Source organism: Penaeus vannamei, chromosome 29 (genome assembly GCF_042767895.1).
Source record: "Penaeus vannamei isolate JL-2024 chromosome 29, ASM4276789v1, whole genome shotgun sequence".
Taxonomy (NCBI): domain Eukaryota; kingdom Metazoa; phylum Arthropoda; class Malacostraca; order Decapoda; family Penaeidae; genus Penaeus; species Penaeus vannamei.
The window spans coordinates 593,268-598,267 of record NC_091577.1 but is presented as its reverse complement, the minus strand read 5'-3'; the positions used below and the strand labels follow the sequence as shown (position 1 = coordinate 598,267).

The window sequence follows — 5,000 nt, the reverse complement described above, 5'->3', positions numbered from 1 at the left end:
TCTCCTTCTCCCTCCGTCCTTTCACCTCTCCCTCTCCTTTCCCCTCCCCTCCCCTCTCTCTCTCTCCTTCTCCTCCTCCTTCTCCTCCCTGTCGCCAGGACTTCAAACCCTACACGAAAAAAACAAAGAGGAAAATGGACCCGGGGCGTAAAGTACATTGCCGAAAGTCGTCTTGATCTCTTGATGTCTTGATTCCTTTATTCGCTCAACTTGCCCTGACGTCACTTGGAGATTCGGGGGCGGTGTCGTCCCTCGGCTCCCGGCAAAGGCACTCACTCGTCTACACTTTGTAACGGGAACTATAAGTATCGAATATGGCATCGGAAAGTAAAGAAGGCATTGCACGTCTATGAATATATTTTTCGAAAGGAAAATCGCAGAACTACACTGTCTATCGCGGTAAGAAGAAACTAATAAACAACTGGAATAGTGACTGCAGGGTTATGTATGTATATATGTACGTATGTGTATATTTATGAATATATGTGTATCTGCATGTATATGTATATATTTATGTATTCATCTATGCATGCATGTATGCATGTATGTATGTCTATATATGTATGTATTTATGTATGTATGTGTGTGTATATATGTATGCATGTATGCATGCGTACATATATATGTACGTATGTATGTATGCACGTGTATGTGCGTATGTACGGGGAAGGGAAGTACAAGATGCATGTAGCACATATAATTCGAAGCAGGATAATACACATTATACAATGAGCGCCTTTTATAGATTACAAAAACAGACATCCAGAATAGCCTAATTACACACATGTCACCGGCAGTCAAATTAAAAGATACCGACAGTAAACACAACACAACACAACAGTAAACAATAAGTAAACACAACAAGAAGCAACAGTAAAAACGGCACAGCAAACAGCGAAAAACGCCACAGAAAAAAGCAACATCTCTCCCGGGTACACCTCGCTGACGAGTGTCTACGGCATCTCCCCATCACCCTACAGCCTCTCGTAGCGTTAAACACAAAGGCAAAGGGAGATCAAAGGTAATATACGTTTGCATGCTGTATGGCATATTCCCATTTTACCATGTATAGTTACTGTAATCGCAGAATACTGTACTCTGTCGAATGTATGTGAATATATGTAACACTCTGTAATCACGATTGTCCAGGCCTGGGCAGTTAGCCATGGTTGCAAATAAACTTAACTTAACTTAACTTAACTTAACTTAACTCGCAGAGTCTTCGTAATTTGCAAAGGTTCTGCGCATTTCCCCTATACCGATATTACGCGTCTAACTCGCGCCTATCATTATTTTCTTGTCTTTTATTATATTTCATATACTGTCTATCTTTATTTTCTTATTTCTTTATCACAGATCTTCCGTCCGTCTCTTGCACACCTTCGCCGGCGTCATTTCCACTGTCATTGCCGACTGCCGACGCCTCAGCAGAGCCAGGTGGATAAACAAAACTTCCTGAACTTCGAAGGTGCTGAGCGGCGGAGGCTGGCGTGGTCGAGGCGCCGTCGTCCGTGGCGCCGTCCGTTAGCTTTCGCCTTTTTTAATCTCCTCGTATCATGCTTAGATGATGCGGTTTCAATAAAGGTTGATTAATGAATTGGTGAATGCCATGAGGTCTGCGCTGAAGTCAATGGCGCCAATTATGATAATGATAACACCAATAATAAAATAATAATAATAATAATAATAATAATAATAATAATAATAATAATAACAGCAGCAACACCAATGATAATCATAACAATAAAAATAAAGTGATAATGAAATGATAATAATAATGACAACAACAATGGCAACGATGCTGAGAGTTGCCGTAAACTATTTAAGACGATTTCTTAGCAAGTTTTATGCGTTCCCCTCCGGCCATAAAGAAACAATCCGTACTTATTACACCTAGTAAAATTCCTTCGTCTGTTTACTCATTCCTTGCTTACAATATCGTCATCTATCTCCCTATTTACAACCTCTTTACTTACAATCTATTTATTTCTCTCTCTTTTTACAGCCCCTTTATTTACAATCTCTTTATGTATCTCATCATATGTAGTTCAGTTTATGGATCATCTTCTTCGCATTTCTTAGAAGACGCGGCGGCGGCGAGTTCCTGAGCGTTCCCTGATGAGGACACTCTCACGGCACTTTCCCCGCGTCCCTCTCCCTCTGTCCGTCTGTCTGCGTGTCGGTCTGTCCCTACCCATTCATTCATTCCTACCAACATACCTTCCTCCATACCTGCCTCCCTTCCTCCCTCCCTCCGTGTATCTCCTGTCTCTGTTTCTCATACCCATCTCTCTCTCTCTCTCTATCTATCTATCTATCATTCTAATCTATCTATCTCTATCTCTATATCTCTATCTATCTCGATCTCCCTCCCTTTCCCTTTCCCTTCCCCCATTTCCCTCTCCCTCTCCCTCTCCCTCCCCCTCCCCTCCCTCTCCTTCTCCTCCTTCTCCCTCTCCCCATTTCCCTCCCCTCCCTCCCCTCTCCTTCTTCTCCTCCTTCTCCCTCTCCCCATTTCCCTCCCCCTCCCCTCCCTCTCCTTCTCCTCCTTCTCACTCTCCCTCCTCCCATCCCGTATCTCTGCCTGTGCCCTCAACCCAGACAACAATACCCGTTTGCACAAGCCTAAATCTCCACTCCTGACGAAGACTCGCCACACATTGCCCTTACGGACACCTTCCCGATGGGCGAGAATCCTGCGACAGACCGGAACACGCGAGGGGCACAATGAGGCAAGAATATTTTTTTTCTTGCCTTTCCTTTCCTCCTTCCTCCTCCCCTCTCCTACCCTTCCCCTTCCCGATACCTTCCTCTCCTCTCCCATCCCCTTCTCTTCCCTTCCCTACTCTTCCCCCACCCATCCCTGTCCCCTTACCCTCCCCTTCCACATCCCTGTCCCTCCCCATTCCCTTCTCTTCCCTCCCCTCCCCTGTCCCCTCCCTCCCCTCCCTCCCTCCCCCTCCCCTCCCGCCAGGATCGCATGCCGACTCCAGTTCTCGCGCGGGTCGGAAGGGCGTCCTTCACAAAGCCTAAGACACAGCCGCTTACGCAACCTCTCCCGAGGCCCAAGTAGCGTCTCTATTTATCTCATTCCTCCCCCTTTAAATCCCCCAAAACGGCGTCTATTTATCTCATTCCTCCCCCTTTAAATCCCCCCCAAAACGGCGAGCACACGAACCTAGATGAAACTAGACTCGGACAACGCCGTCATCGAGGCCAAGTCGCAACGCCGCCGCCTTTTGTCGAGTCCGAACATTCGAGAAGGAAAAAGCGGGAAAAGGCGAGATCAGCAGCAACTGGAGGAGGTGTCATGGCGTCTGAGTCTATTTTTGGAAAAGAAAAAAAAAAAAAAAACTCATGGGGTTTCTGATGACGTCACACAAATCACGGATGCTTTGTATGGATGGAAAGGATGGAAAAATAATGAATCTAATGGTTATATTTTCACAATCATGACACCTCCTCGCGTCGCTACTGACCTAGCCTTTCCCGAAGAAGCAGCAGCAGCGCAGCGTCGCCGTGGTCCTCCTTCCCGCCGGCCCCCGTGGCATTACCGCCGGGAACCTTCGGACGCGGAACCTTGGAGCCAGAACAATAAGAGGAATAACGACGAGGAATAACGACGAAGATAATGAGATAACGACGCTAAACCATGAGATCCTCCCGTGGACTGGGCGTGAATGCGCAACAAGGTCGGAGCAGGGGATTTAAAGTGTCCAATTTCACACGCGCGAATGCAGGCTCAATTAGCTGTTCCCTTATTATCCATTGCCTATTACTCCTCGCCTCTTATTTCAACGACAGGGGAACTTCCCGACAATCTCCTCTCTCTCTCTCTTCTTTCTTTCCTCTTCTTCTATACTCTTCCCTCCTTCCCCCCCCCTACATTCTATCTCCCTTCCTCCTTCTCTCCCTCTTTTCCCTCTCTCCCTCCCCTCTCTCCCTTTCCCACTCCTTTCCTCCCTATCCCCCCTCCCCCAACTTCTCTCCCTAGGCTCCCAATCTTCCTCTCATTCACCTCCCTCCCTCCCTCCCTCCCTCCTCCCTCCCTCCTCCCTCCCTCCCTCCCTCCCTCCCTCCCTCCCTCCCTCCCTCCCCTCCCCTCCCCGCCCACGACTCCCCCTGACCTTCACCGCAGGATGGGCGTGAATCCCCCCCCCCCCCGAGACTGGCCAATCCCGGCCCCGCCTTCCTCAATCCCGATCCGCTCATGAGACGCCGGTTTGGTCGCGCCAGTCACGCCGGGCGACGCGCATGACCCAGCGGCTCGGCGGGAAGGGCTCGCGGCGTTACGCAACCGAGAGGAGGGTAAGGGGGGAGGGGGGAGGGGGGAGGGGGAGGGTCGGGGGTAGGGAGAGGGGAGGAATAAGGGGAGGGCCGGGAGGAGTAAGGGGAGGGGCGGGGTAGGGGGAGGGCCAGGAGGTGGGGGGGCTGGAGAAGGGGGAGGGCTTTGGGTAGTGGGGGGAGACTGAGGCGAGGGAGGGGGAAGGGGACAGGGAGGGTCTCGAGTGAGGGAGAAAAAAGGCGTGGATGGAAGAGGCTCAGGGGAAAGGGATTAAGAAAGGAAGGAGGGAGAAAGGGAGTTTAAGGGGAGAGGGAAGGGACGGAGGATGAAAGGGGAGGGAAAGGGTTACGTGCTTGATAGATGGAGGGGGGAGAGAAGGGAAGAGGTTGAAAAAGAGGGGGCAATGAGAGACGAGAAGGGAGGGGAACGAGAGAATGGAGCTGGGAGAGAGTGAGAGGAGAGGAGAGGAGAGGAAGGGAGGGAGGAAGAAGGGGTAGGGGGGAAAATGTTGAAAGAGGAGGGGAGAGGGAGGGAGGGAGGGGGTTGAGGGGAAGGGAGCAGTCATCATAACGTGATTAAGGACGATGAGGAGCAGGTTCGTCTAGGTATTGTTGTTGTCATTTCTGTTGTTGTTGATGATGCCGTTTCTGTTGGTGACGGCGCTGCCATTTCTCCTGCTGTTGTTGATGCTGTTTCTCTTATTGGTGTTGTCGTC

The 5,000-nt window shown here is 49.8% G+C and overlaps 1 protein-coding gene across 8 annotated transcripts in view; it reads right to left on the bottom strand.

Annotated features, from left to right (window-relative positions):
• The window catches only part of LOC113805043 (serine-rich adhesin for platelets), a 387,167-nt gene that overhangs the window by 156,676 nt on the left and 225,491 nt on the right, over nucleotides 1-5,000 (bottom strand). The window lies entirely within an intron of this gene.